This window comes from Octopus bimaculoides, chromosome 3 (assembly GCF_001194135.2).
Source record: "Octopus bimaculoides isolate UCB-OBI-ISO-001 chromosome 3, ASM119413v2, whole genome shotgun sequence".
Classification (NCBI taxonomy): domain Eukaryota; kingdom Metazoa; phylum Mollusca; class Cephalopoda; order Octopoda; family Octopodidae; genus Octopus; species Octopus bimaculoides.
This window is the reverse complement of record NC_068983.1, coordinates 159600280-159616527: the sequence shown is the minus strand read 5'-3', so window position 1 is coordinate 159616527 and position 16248 is coordinate 159600280.

Sequence of the window (16248 nt, the reverse complement as noted above, 5' to 3'; positions counted from 1 at the left end):
TATATATATATATATATATATATATATATATATATAACATGTGTGTGCATTTGTATACACACACACACGCACACACACACACACACACACACACATATATATATATATATATATAGATAGATATATACAAAGAAAATTACAGGAACATATAGAGTTAGAGTTATACACATGTATACATATATGCATGTATATAAATATATTAATACAACATGGAGATGGTTTTGGTGTCACGTTTATTACTCATGATTCTCTAGTCGATAAATTGAATACCAATCATTTACTGGATTCGATTGAAATTTTGTGGTCTTTACCAATATTAAGAAAGTAGTAGTAGTAGTAGTAGTAGTAGTAGTAGTAGTAGTAGTAGTAGTAGTAGTAGTAGTAGTAGTGTCAGCAGTAGCAGCAGCAGTAATAGTAGCTTCCCAATCCATATATAACTCAAACATAATTCTAATATCAGAAAATCTATCATTTCGTGGTTCTTATGTCGTCACCACTTATACATTTATGTTAAGTTTGGATGCTATATATTTCAGTGTTCGGGAAATTAGTAATTCTCTGAATAATTATAACTAATTAGAAATTTTCCTGAGAATACTTATTAATTGAAATATCAACGTTGACACATCTTACGAAATATGCCATTTAAAATAAGGTTTCTCTTAGCAATGACAGGTGAATTATATCTGTTCTTATAAGATTTGTTGTTGCCGTTACGGTTGCTCAGTACCCAGTTACTCGAAAATGAGTAAACTTGACCGTGGACATCGTGTATTTCGGAGACTATATTACCCACTGTCTTCATTTTCTTTTAATATATTAAGTTGTAATTTGAAGGACATGTTTTGTTTTTAGTAAGTCATTTGATAGCGAGAAGGCTTCTTTCTTTTCATACAAGATCTTGACTTCTATATTTCACTTAACCCTCAGTTATCCATATTGCATACAAACATACAATGATACTGTACCATCTGAACATTTTGCACAGAAAAATGTCACTTTTAATACTTGTTCTTTATTATGACGCTTTACTATTTCACAAGATTCAGCTCGAGAGCTGTAGCCAAGCTGGGGCATGACATTTTCACATGTAATATAGAGTAGACAATCATAGTCCCAGTCGGCTATTTAGTTCCCATTTCCACTTGAAATGATTTTCACTTCGTTTAAGGTGGAATTTCTTTTGAGAACATCAATGCTGAGTTCTTACAAGAATAGACTTCAGTTTTACTAAGATTAAGTGCAATACACTGACCACAGTATATCAATGATATTCATTTCATTAAAGCTATAGGGTTGAAATAATGAGTAGATAATGTCAACATCTTAAATTCCTATGTATAATGTTCAATATGAACGTCGCAAAGCATTTCAAATGCATCTCTGCTCCTTCTTCCAAATCACACCCCTGTTTTTGTTTGAGCGTGCACGCGTGCGTGCGCGCGTGCGTGTGCGTGTGTGTGTGTGTGTGTGTGTGTGTGTGTGTGAGTGTGTGTGTGTGTATGAGTGTGTGTGTGTGTATGTTTGTGTGTGTGTGTGTGATTCAAGTTCATTTCATCCAGTCCTTTCTGAGAAAACATGAAATTCAGCATTTTTGTCTGTTAGTGTCAGACTTTGATCAATTTGTATTATTAGGCACAGCTAATTTCTCTTTCAGTGACCCTTTACATGTCAACATTAAAGATTGCATTCGATCTAAAATTCAATTTAACAGAATTTAATTTAGTGAGATTGTAATAAATGAATGAAATTACAGTTTCAAAGGTTGTTCTTAAAGAGAATATTGATTTATCAAATTGGAACACAATTTCACTTGTATAGTGGAGTGGTGCATGTTAAGACAACGTTCATTCCTTTTCATTCAAACTTACAAGTAAATGAAGTGCTACACCCAGAAATACAAACTGGGACGAGGACTCACGGATCACCTATAAAGTTGTGTGTAGATATTTTAGAACAAGGGTAGAAAGATTTAGCTTCATGGTTTTTGTAATTAACGTAAATGAAATTCAGTAGTTAATCGAAATTCGCCGGAAGCTTAGCTCTTGATTTAGTGTAAATTTTATTTTAATATTGATCCATTTTGAGAGTTGCTTTCTATTGAATCGACTCTTGTACAATACATGTATTTATATAATCCACTCTAGAGATTTGTACTCTAAAATTGGCCAGAAGTTTAAAAAATCGCCAACTGACTCAAACTAGTTCTACACTTCTTAATCAAAAATTATGTGAACAATACACATTACTCTTTAATACTGTAGCCAGGTCTCTGCTCTATTTTAGGATTAGCGATGGGGATGATCATCAGAAGGTACCACAAGAGCGTCTTACTCTGATATTACTGCATATTCCTCGACCAAACATACTTGTGACGGAAGACGTCATCACAGACGAGATTATGTTCAACCAATGCGAACTGACTTTTCATATTATCCAATCTAGTTGGGGAGGGGTTGTTGTTTTTGTTTTTTTTCATTTTTCTTCATCCATTATCATAAGGGTTAAAACCAAGTCAAAAGACCGCTGCATTTTGCATGATTCTGATGAAGGGTCTTTTATCGTTTTCACTTTTAAAGCTCAACTTTGTGAGTAGGTAGTACGCCCAATGTATCCGTCGTACTCTATTTCTGTTTCCCATCTCTCTCTCTCTCTCTCCCTCTCTCTCTGTATGTATATATATATATATATATATATATATATATATTGGAAGGTTTGGAGGTGATGCACAGGAATTATATTATAGAAAAAAATTAAGGTACTCAGAAATTTGGATGGTTGTACATTTACAGTTTTTTATTAATATGTGACATGTTTTATAAATCATATAAAGCGCTTTTCACCTAATCGTGTAGGATTTTCAATTTTTTTAATTTCACCTTGCGATGCCGTCTCTTTATATAGTTTTATTGAGCGTGTACGGGTGGAGAGAGAGATATATAGGATGGTAAGAGAGGGTGGTGAATGGAGGGAAAAGTGAGAGAGAGAGTGTGTTTTTGTGTGTGTTTTTGTGTTGATGTGTGTGTCTGTGTGCATGCGTGTGTGTGTCGATGGGAAAGAGAAAAGAAGAAAATTGTGTTTATAGCTGGTCAGTTCTTTCAATGATAAGTTTATTCTTGGCCTTTTAAAGAAATGGCAAAACCATTCACTCTCACGGCGTTATCGATTAGTGCTGCACAGCGAACCCAATTCCTATAGCACGCTTTGTTCATGCTTGGCTCAAAGCTAATAGTAAGTTCCGCCTTCTTGATGACTTTCCTATTCGGGATCCACACAATCAAGTTGAACCATAGACATGTAATTACTGCTGGAAATGCTAGTGTCATTTTTAAATCAAGCTCTAGTCGCTATTTTTCACTCCATCTGGTATCACTTTGTTTTGGTGCTGGCTTGTATTTCAGCACAGAGCCTGCTTTGCCGAAATATCCTCCTTCGTCCTATTTCCTTGATTACAGATAACAAACTACTGAGGATATCAGTGCTCTTCCTCTCCATGCAGCACTACTGCGTCCCCATGAATACTGGGTTTTTTTTAGTCTTAGTTGAAATGTACTGAAGAGATGCTTCATTTTTCCTATCTGTTCACAGCTACAATTGTTCCTGCTGGAAATTCTATCACCCTAAGTTGAGTAGGATTAAAATCAATTCATATTGCAGAAAGCGTGAATCAAGAAATGTTTACGAATTAGTACTCATTTACCTATTTCACAACGAGATGATTCTTTCAATTGCCTTATTTGTCCAACTGAGATTTTGACCGTGTTGTGGCCTCTACATGACCACTACATTAATTGTGTACATCTCTAATTATAATTTGAATTATCACTTTTTTCTACTTCGGCATCATTAGCAATGAGGCATAAAAGAGCGATGCTCTAAGTCCATTGTGGTTGACTGTACTGCTCCAACGACATCCTGGTATTGTAATAATATTAAACTGCCTTCAATTACTTCTTCTACCCTCCGTTTTGGCATCTGCACACTTTTGGTGGATTTGAGCATATTATACTTTCTTCTAAATCTTGGAGCAACGTAATTGTGTCTCATTTGTATAAACTACTATCATTATAATAATTAGCTTCAATACACGGTTCCTTTTCCAGATTCTATCACGGTTAATCTTCATTTTCTCTTTTAAAGGGTTTAATACTATAAATGTCAGCAATACGTTTTGATGTATCAAATATGCTGAGTGTCTTTTATATAAAACTGTTGGCAATGTTGATGAAAATGTATATTACCTTCAAGTATAAGTGTAAAATCAATAATACAACGCAGAAGTAGCAGCAATAGTAATTGTTGTAATCAGTAGCACTGACACTAGTGTCAGTGATAACCATTAGTATCAGTGTAAGAAGGACGATGCTATTAAGCCTAGCAGTAAGAATCCCAAATGCAATACCAGCATAAACATAAAGGATATGCATAAATATAACACAAGACTTTCAAGAACTACGACAATAACAACAAAAACTATAAGATAGTGACAACCCCAGTAGCAATATTAGGTATATGAAGACAAAGAGTAGTTATCTTACATGCCGTGAGACCTGCAAGAAATAGCAGTCCAGTTTCCTTCAAATTACCAGCTGTCTCTTTCAAAGTCAAGAGACACATTAGTTAATGTAGTCCTGTAATGGAAGACTATCAAAGAGGACTGAACGATCATGGTTGGAATGCTTTTTGTCATAGATATGGTCAACCAGGGCTAAACAACAACAAACATATAAACGACAATATCAACAGAAATTGTTTTAGTTATAAAAATATCAAACAGTAAATAACAAACAGTTCAATAGTTGAGATTACGTGGATAGGGTGATGGGGAAGTGTAGCGAAGAGATCGTGTAGAGAGGATTACTGTACAAATGGGAGAGATAACTGAACCCAGGAGAACACCTAATTAATAATATACAAATGCATAAGTTCATAGAGATTTATGACGGATCTAGGATTACAAAAGAGAAGAATAGAATAAATTCGTGTAAGCATTTGTTGGAAGAAACAACATTTTGTATTAATAGTATCGCTTTCAAACATGAATTAGCTTTAGTTATTAAGATTTCTATGTTAAGTATCAGTTCGTCTCTAATGTATTTTCGTAAGTATTTATAACTAAAGAATAACATTGCAATCCAACCAAAGAATATATTGCGTGGATTTCTTCCCATGCATATCATATAGTTCCTATTTTATAGATTTAATCCGAAATAATACGGATTTACTTTAAGAAATAGGATTAAATCCATTGATATAATAAATACTTGCACCCCACTCAACTTATTGAGAGAAACAAAATTATTGCGCAATGTATTGCTACATAAAACTGAATATCTTCAAACAGAAGATAAGTGAAGCTATTCTGAACATAAGTAGGCAATTCTAAAACAAAATCTGCGCATATATTTGGAATAAATGTATTATGCATATAGACTGTTGTAACTGTCACAATTTCTGTTGCATATAAATTATGCTTGCATGTGTAGCTGAATTTCCTTGAACATGTAGTAGTTTGTAATTGACATTAGTTTACATATTTAATTCGAAGAACATCAAATACAGTATTTGTTGTAGCACATCAATTTCAAGCCACTTTTATTGTCAAAGACCATTAAGCATGCGTATCTCTGATTGTTACACGTGTCATGTTAAAGATAAACATTTGAAAGTCAGGGGATATGATATTAATGATGCTCACAGATGTTTCAACTTTAATAAATTCGTCCTTTATCTTCGTTTATATTGCCTACGATGGGTATCATTGGAAGAATTATCAAAAGATTCAGAAACTGTAAGATTTCGTATTTTCTGGCATTAATGGTTCAGAGTTAGGCCTTGTTTAAACCATAATTTACGTTTATATGCAGCTCTGATTGATATTTGATATTTCTTAACTTCCATTAGTTATATGCATTCACTATGATGACTATTCTTTGAATATCCAACATTTCGTATTCATGGAATGACTATATGTACCATGTACAATGCAAAAATTAAAATAGTTATTGTATAATTTTACGTATTCTACTTTCAATTTTATTATGTTCACGTGACTACGCAAAGTCTGTTCCAGCGAAAAAATATTGAAAATTGTGCTAGAAAGGTTTCCTAAATATACACATTTACATTCAAAACTGTAGATATAAGTACGAGTTTGCATATATTTCTTTTAAATATATTGAGATATATTGATATTCTCAGACGATGAGAATAGAATAAGCAAAAATAAAATAGAAACAGTCAGACGGTTTTAACTAAAAATATTTTCACTGGTTTATACAATTCAAAATAGAGAAGTAAAGAAGTGAATTATTCAGTTTATATCAGATAATATATGATGAAAAAATGAATTTGTAATTCACGTAAAGATAATATAGTAATAGGGGATTTTCGTCGGTTTCGACGATGAGTGTCTAAACTATTCGAGAAACATTCGTTGCATTAGTGTATAAGTGACTGAGTGTTCCACAGATACGTGTGCCTTTGACATAATTCACAAACAGAAACAATGTGACAAAGCTACACTAGCGGATTAAAGATGCAGTGAATTCTATGAACTTCTGTAAAGTTTCGATACATGCCTTAGGTCAACTCGAGATTATAGTAATAAACACTTTCCCAAGATACCATGCAGCGAGATCGAATTCTACATAATGATATTGAGAAGCAAACTTCGTAACTATTCGATGTTTACTGTGTCTACTTTATTTAAGTATTGTTAATATATTACTTTTACTTAATGACTTCTGCAAAAGATGTGACAATGTGACATCTTGTAGATGTTTGTTTTAGATAATACACCAACGGCTTTTACAGTAATTTTACAGAAATTAATTTCAGAACACAGTCATATGTTTGCTAGGTAACTCTATATGAAGTTAAATATGTTCAGGCAAGTATCTAATTTTTACATTAGTTCAGATTGCTATGAAATGATAGCCTTCAGTTTTAACGAATTCGCAGAAAATCTGTTCTAACAATGCAACTGATAATGTGGGAACACAGCAAATACACAGCACAGAAATAGAGAGAGGAAGAAAACGCATATGCTGCAATGTGAATAGCATAGAAGTATAATAAAATCAAGAGTTTGAACATCAGATTGCCACAAATCTTATCAGTAAACCCCAAGTATACGAATGATAAAAACAATCCTCAAAATAGAAAATAAACCATCTTAAACTGATTCAATCCATGAAAATATTATCACAAGTAATAAAAACTATTATCTGCGTATTATCTATACATCTGTTTATATGCAAATGTATTTGTTGTCTATTATATTATTTATATTTGTGAATATGATATATTTGTTTCTATTTCTGTCTGCTTTCTCTGTTTTATCCTCCCCTTCAAATGTGTGTTTGTGTGCGCGCACTTCTGTATGTATTTGATATGCATATGTATAAATGTATCTATGCATCTAAGTATTCATGTGCGTATATATATATGTATTTATGTATCCATGTATATAAGCATTCCCGAAAAAAGGATGACTTCCTTACATATTTATTGTATTATGACATTGATATAAATGAAAATAGATGATGATTGCTAGAATAGACTTTTTTTGTAATAGGGAAAAAGCCAAAACTACGAAGTGTTCTGTTATTAAATACCCTCTCTTCAGTGAGCAAAGTGCTATTTCATGATTTATTCCTATTGGCTTAAAAATTTAATTATTATCGTCATGCGTTTCACCCTGGTTACTGCAATATTCTTTGACACAGGATCCATCATACTGCCAGCTTATCTGCACAGCTGTCGACTATGCATCGCCACATAGGAATACAGCTTTAGAAGTCAATCCAACTAAGAGAATGGATATCGATGGTAGTCAAGTCAAGATATATCAAATGAAAGGTATAGTTGATGATTGAAACGCTTCCCCTAAAAATAAAGATGTAATATAATGGGTGCATTAACATATTGAAACGTTTCTGGCTGTATTTATAGAAATCAAATTATTCCGTCAAAATAAGAAATATACAATGAATTCTAAGGACAAAGACCATCGATATGAAAATATTTCAACAAAATGATGCATACAGTGAAGCGTAAGCACCTGTACACAACCCACATCAACATATATTCATATATTCTTTTAAAGTTGAAAGCCTTTCAGCAAGAAATTAGCTTACCGCTGACCGAAAGTTGAATCTCAATAATAATTCATTGTAGTCATTTCATTTCACTTACTCTGGGGGAATGATATCAAATTTCAACCCACTTGAGATACAAGCTTTGTGATTACTCAAAAGAAAACAAATTATTCATTTAATGTTAAATTGCTTCTTTGTGAGAGTCGAAGACAAAAACGTTTACTATATACGAGCTTGCTACTGCTAATTAAAATTTCGTAGTGAATGAGAATGTGGTACCGAGGTAACCCTAATGGTTTCAGTTATGCTTCTAATATTCTGGAGGGGTCATATTTTCAGCACTGATAATCACTTACACGAGCAAAGAAATTAGACAAATCTAAGACTTGCTGCATTGATTTATTATTTGTTACACTTTTTATAATATTTATTGGTTGACTTAAAGAATATATACATAATAAAATGTTATTCTTTCCATTGTATAAGTTTATACTTAGCCATCTAGAATAACATTAAATACGAGTACAAGTAAGTAAGAATGATGTGATAACTGGACAATTAAGTATAGAATAAAACCAAAAGCTTATTCTTCACAAAATGAATGTTTTTTTCTTGTTTTAATAAACATTTCCTGCTGCATTAATTAATGCTACTGAATAAGTTTCGGTTTGTCTTCAATAAAACCACCTTGATATTACACGTAATGGATGAACTGATGCAATTTCCATAGTAAAAGCGTAGTAGAAACAAAGCAAAAGCATTGCGGAAACTATGAAGTACCAGACGAAGTACCTAGTGCATTAGTTGCGTAAATCTACGTTTTATTTTCTACTGCTCCCTCTGAAGTAATAGAAATTTAATTCAAACAAAAATTTATATAAAATGAAGTAGAATTAGCTGAATGATATCAGAATATTGAGACATTTTATGAGTGTGTGCATGTTTGTGCATGTGTTTGCGTGTATTTGTGTATCTGTGCGTGTGTGTGATTAATATTAATCGACATCATCATCATCATAATGGTCGTTATCATCATCATCATTATCGTCATAATGGTCATCATCATCATCGTCATCATAATGGTCGTTATCATCATCATCTGAAGCAAAAACTTCCACAGTAGTAGTAGTAATAGTAGTGGTGGTGTTGGTGGTGGTAGTAGTAGTATTAGTAGTAGTAGTAGTATTAGTAGTAGTAGTAGTAGTAGTAGTAGTAGTAGTAGTAGTAGTAGTAGTAGTAGTAGTAGTAGTGTCATTGAAACCTTATAAGCAAGAATTACTCGAGGAAGGAAATACACTATTCTTTTGTAATCTGGAGATTATTTCATTCACCCCAGAACGATAAAAAGAAAAAGATTCTCCAGAAGAATCTGAACACAGAACTGAAAAGGTTAAAACTATGATATTTCATCATTTAAGTGACGTACTTCGAACCGCTCCTCTGAAGTAAGATTCGATATTCGCATTACCTTTCATACTTTCAAGTTATATGAACTTCTAAAAAATATTATACTGATTTCTTTTGAAATTCATTGAAACAAACTTCTGCATATATATTTGGCATTCTAGCAGCCTTGTAAAGTTAGACAATATAACAATTTGTCTATGTACTTCCATTCCACCTTATTTCTTCCTTGTTCACTATTCTCCATACAGATTTATTCAGGCATTTTCCTTCAACTTTTCCTTCCATAAAATCAATAGCCACACAAATTATTACAAGTACTTCTATAATTACTGCAGGCAACCAAGAGGTTAGAAAGGCTGGATGCACATTGATTAATTAACTGATACCAAATTATATTCTTCCAATAATGTACGTGACTCTCATCGATTATTACCACATTCTACCAAATTATAAATGTAATATCAATGCTGATGAAATCACAAGTTTTGTACTGCCCCATCATCGTGCAGCAAACTGATTTTTAATCAGGTTTGAAATCTCTATAAAATTTAATTTAGGTTGCTATAAACTTTTAAGATGATATAATTTGAAAATGTTGCCAACGGGTTGCTCAATATCCTCTTCATTTTTAATAAATAATCTGCCTTTTTTGTCGGTATTAATGAACCTAATGGCATTATAGGAACGGATAAATTCCCTATCCATTTGCATATAACTCTTTATTATTCTCGATATGACATTGTTTAAGTTATATTTTTCCTATACGCAGTTCCTTTTTAAAGTATATTTATGACAAACATTAAGTTATCTTTACTCTCAGTATCTCGTACATATGCGTGCACGTGTGTGCATATGTATGAATTTATGTACGTATAGATGCATATATGTGTGTTTCTGTATGCACATAATATATATATATTATATATACATATATATATGTATATGTTTATATGGATATATATAGAAATAGAAATATAGATATATATATATATATATATATATACATATATATACTTATACATATATATATATATATATATATATATATATATATATATATATATATATATATATATATATATATACTATCAATTGCCATCATACATGCTCTTATCTATCGCTGTATTAAATATATACCATGAAGTATGCATCGTATTTCTTGCACATTCTAATTTTATCGACATTAATGGCCTTAAAACACTCTTCCAAATATCTCACAAAACTATTTCCCAATATTCCACTGTATTAAACTGCACACGTCAAGTTTTTTTCTGGTTCACTACAATATATCTCATATATCCTTTCACTCACACAAACAGCCTAAATGAAAGTAAACAACAGCCTGACCACAATCAAGTAAGAATACTTTCCTTTTAACAGAACTTCTCTATGTACAGAATTTTCTAGTTTCTTTCTGTAATAGAACCACAAATACTTATCTTCATGTCATGTTTTCTTCATATTTTTTAATAATTCATCGAATCTAGTTACTTAGAAAATCCTCTCTTTTCTCTTCTTCCTTTAGTAGAAAATCCTCCGATGGTGATATTTCCGATTGTTCGTAACAGAAATTCTACAAGTAGTCAAACATAATCCTTACTTATTACAGCTTATAGCATAATTTGGATAAGTTATAACAGTAAATATATCAAGAAAGCCTAGTATGAACAAGAAATAACTGAGCAAATCGAATCCCAAACTTTAAACTTACAAGCATCAAAGTATACAAAATACAATATGAACCAAAAGGAAAATTAATAAAATTTATATCAATCGTCCAATTAGACATGTTAAAGAAAGATGTTTGTTTACAATTTCACAAAAGGTTAAGTACTCTTCCTCAAGAAATATGATTATTTTCTGGAAGTTCCACTCAGTTACAATGTGTTTTTTGTAACTAGATCTCATTGAGTTTGATCATCAGCCGTTTGGTTAGGTTGAAAGTAATAGTATCTGCCATGTGAAAATAATAGTATTGATTTCTGATTATAATGTTGAAATAGCTGCAAAAGTATTTAAAATTCTTGAACAAATAAATTCGTAGACGTTTTCTAGTATAAGTCATAAGATCAGTTAAGACACTTATAGCAGACTGTAACAGATGAAAAATCATATTTTTTGTTTCTTTTTAGTAGAATAAGTGAGTTTTAGAATGAACTTGTGATGGCATTACAAGTAGATTTATTTGAGGATAAAAATAATCCAGCAGCAGAATACATTTATATGTAGAAATCACGTTTTCTAAAAATTGGACCGAGAACCTTCCAGTTTAAAATAAATACAGCAAATCATACAGGGAAAATCTTCATGCAGCGGTGAAGATGTTTTATGATTTATATTTTTTTAATACTTTTTTATTAATCAATATATATAATTTCCTAAAGGTAATTATATATAAGATTGATATAGTGCAACGTCGAACAAACTGATTTATAGTAATTAATTTTATCCCTCTGAGCACCGACTTTAGACTTTACACGTATCGGTTTTGTTTTTTTTCCTTCAGGGTCAAGGAAGTAATTATCAGTAGTACACTATAGGAATTTAATCGAAAAAACCCGCATCCACCAAAGATATTAGCATTCTGCGAAAAGAAATGTATCTACGCAATATTCATAATTTTTCTTGCTAAATGTGATTCAGATATGTTTTATGTATCGACTGAAGAAAGTTTTTTGACGCTATCTTCAGTTACACATTGTTACCTGATGAAATGAAAATTACAGATTTAGCAAATGAACGATACACAGATAACGAATGATTTTCATCATAACTCTTTAAAATTCCAAAAATATTGTTATCAATCAATGCTTTACTTCAGCTTTCAACTGAACTATTTAACATGTAAAACTGTATGTAATGAGAACAGAGATGACTTAGGGCTAAATACAGTTCTATGTTTTACAATTTTCTGTCTAAAACCAAGGTTTAATGCATTTTCCCACATTTTATTCATGTGCATGAGTTCCCCTAAAAATATAGCATTTTATTATCACAGTTATTCAGATATATTACTACCACACAATTTAGTACGTTTTCTATATTTGACGTCGGTTACTTTGTAAGCAAAATAATCACGTGATCTTAGAGAGAAAGATAAATGAACACTGAGCGTCAATAAACTATTAATTATCTTAATTTCTATTCGAGCAGTAATTAAGACAATTGCTCGTTTCTAATACATTAAATCAGAGAATAAAAATGTGTTTAGTGATTAATATTTCAAAAGGTCAATAGGTAAATGCTACAAAGTGAATAATTTAATCTATAATATATGAAAACATTGCAGTGAATTTTATTAAACGTTTAGAAAAGAGAATTTTATATGAACAGAACATTTTTCTAAATAAATTATTTGATATGTCAATATATACTTAATTAAATTATTTAATTTATATAAAAGTGTAGGTGTGGCTCTATAGTAAGAACCTTGCTTCCCAATCATGCAGTTTTGGGTTCAGTCCCAATGCATGGTACTTTGGGCAAGTAACTTTTACTATAGCCTCAGGCTGACCAATACTTTGTGAGTGGATTTGGTAGACGGAAACTGAAAGAATCCCGTCATATATATGTATTTGTCTATGTGTGTGTATCTTCGTGTCTGTGTGTGTCTCCCCCCACCGCTTGACAACTGATGCTGCTGTGTTTACGCCCCGTAACTTGCCAAAAGAGACCGATAGAATAGGTATGAGGCTTTTAAGAAATTAGTCCGGGAGGATTTGTTCGACTAAAAACCATTCAAGGTAAATGTAAATGTATTAAAAATCCTAGGAATACACATGAACCGGCACAAAATTGGTTTTTCTTTTACTTTAAATGAGTGGAGATAAATATCAGCTCTTATAGAGCTTTTGTATATTTCCGCTACCACTACCCACATCTCATTTTCATTCTTCTCAAGTAAAAAAGAAAAAATCCGAAGATGCAAAGCGAAAAGTTAGATAAAAAGGAATTCAGAAAAGCTGAATATGTTGTCTGTAGCATGCGTATATGCTTTATCAACGTCTCAATTTTTCCGATTTGTTTTATAATAGGATATTCAATCAGTGTATTTCTAACTACAACTAAGTGTTGCTATATTGGAAACGAGGAATACGGGTTTAAAATGTAGCAATTTATTATACATCAGTGTTGAGTTAAGACAATATTTCATAAAATATTTCTCATGTGATTCAGCATATAAAAATCAATATTTTAAATATAGGTAATGTACTTTGCTATGTATATATAGAAACATGCGTACGCATGCGGGTGTATGTAATCCTATCGAAGTGGAAATAAGAAGGAAAAGAATGAATAGTCAATACTGGATGTAGAGTAATATATTTTCATTGAATGCTGGAACTTCACGAATCCAATAGGAAACAAACCTAAACTAGTGTTTTGTGAAGTTTCAGTTTCTTATACGTACAGTGGGGGAAATAAATATTTGTACATGTCAATTTTTATTTATTTATTTAATTTCTAATGAACATAAATGGGATATACCAATACCATATTTGCATGCACATACGTAAGCTAAGAATATGCAAAAGAAACTAATACATTATCGTAACTAATGAATTTATATACAAATATAAATATTTAGGATGAAAAGTATTCGTACAGAACATAAATAGCTGATAATTCTGATATAATACTTCACAGCATAACCATTATTCAGTTCTACTTCAACCAATCTCTTCTTGTAGTTCTTAATCAATGACTCGCATGTTTCATTAGGAATTTTTTTCCCATTCTTGACAAATTTTCATCGAATCTGGAATGCACATTGGGGCTCTTGAATTAATTTTAATTTTCAAATAACGCCACAAATTTTCAATGGGGTTAAAGTCAGGTGACTAGCTTGGCCATTCTAATAATTTTATATTGTGATTGACAATCCATGTTTGGTAGACTTCGCCGTGTGCTTAGGTTCGTTATCCTGTTGTAAAACCCACCCACAAAACTGGAGCTTTTCTACAGAGTCCCATAAATTATTGTTCAAAATATTTTGGTACATCTCTGCATTCATTCTGCCATCTATCCCATGTAAATTGCCAGGGCCATTTGCAGAGAAACACCCCTACACAATGATGTTGCCACCCCCAAACTTTACAGTAGGAATTGTGTTTTTCGGCGAATAGGTGGTACCATCTTTCCTCCAAACATGGCTACGCGAATTTCGTCCAAACAATTCAATTTTCGACTCGTCTGTCCAAAGAACATTTTCCCAGAATGTATCAGATTTATCTTTATGTTCATAAACAAATTTTAAATGGGCATCTCTAGAAGAACATGACTTGAGTTCATTCCTATGAAGTTCATTGTTGATTGTTCATAGTGTAACACTAGTCCCTGAAGCTAACAATTCTTCTTGCAACTCCTTTCCGGTGATCATTGCGTTTTTTTTTCGATTCTTCACTTCATTTTTCTTAAAGATCTAGGGGACATCTTGCGTAGTGCACCGGATCTTATTCTGTTTTCAACAGTTCCCGATTTCTTATATCATTGAATAAATGAAGATATGGTAGAAAATGTAATACAAAGGGTCTCTGATATTTTCCTGTAACTTTTACCTGCTTTCCACTGTTCAATAATTAAGTTTTTCACTGAATTTGTGAGTTCTTTACTTTTCGCTATTATTACGACACTATTTTATGTTGTCTCAGTGCTGAATGAAGAAGATAGCGTTTTGACACTTAAAAGTGACCACTGATAAGTTTATTGGAACAAACGAGAAAGTTCTAGTAAAGAAAAATTATTTTAACAGTATTTTGTGGCATAGAAACTCCTCAATTTATTTTATACGAATGCTTTTTTCACCTCTAAATATTTATAATTGTGTATAAATTTATTAGTTACTATAATTTATTAGTTTCTTTTGCATATTCTTAGTTTATGCATGTGTATGCAAATATAGTATTGGTATATCCCATTTATGTTCATTAGAAATTAAACAAATAAAGAATTTTGACATGTATGAATATTTATCCCCCCCCCCCACTGTATATGTTTCATAGAGTGCAGATAATTGATCATGCAAACCGTCTCCCTGCATTATGAGATTTAGGTGTATTTCCTCGGGCGATACGTAAATATTATCTCCGTAAGTTCCAATTATAGGTTTGAAGAGCATATTCTCTGTTTTTCGCGGCCTGGAGTTAGTAGTAACCACTGAGTTTATCAAAGGTGTGCTGTTGCTGAAGGACTGTTGGCAAACTGCTTTGAAAGTGTAGATGCAGAGGGAAGGTGCTTCTACTACTGTTAAAGTGGTTGCCGTTTTAAAGGAATTATCACATGATTTCGTTATACTGTTGATTTGTTCTTCATGGTTGGCTACACATACGATTGTCCTTAGCTGACAATTTTCAGTTATTTATTCACACACGACAGAAGCCCAGACGCAAACATGGATAGCACGGTGAAATCTGACGGTGGACAAGATTTCTACTGTTCTCAATTACTTCCTCAACAGAATATAAGATATGTATACATGTATGTATATATATATATATATATATATAGGAAAATGTAAAAAAGCCAGAATGCTGAACTGGGAGCATAATTTAATGAAGATTTTTTCTAACCGGTTTTCATTGCGATGAAGCAAATTATCAAGAAGAAGGAGAATGAAAATGTTTTTTTACAAAGAAGTACAAAAAAGTACAAAATGAAGAAAATAATATATAAAACAATAATATATAAAAAAAATTTAAAAAATAAATATACCCATACATTATATTGTCTTTGAGCTTTT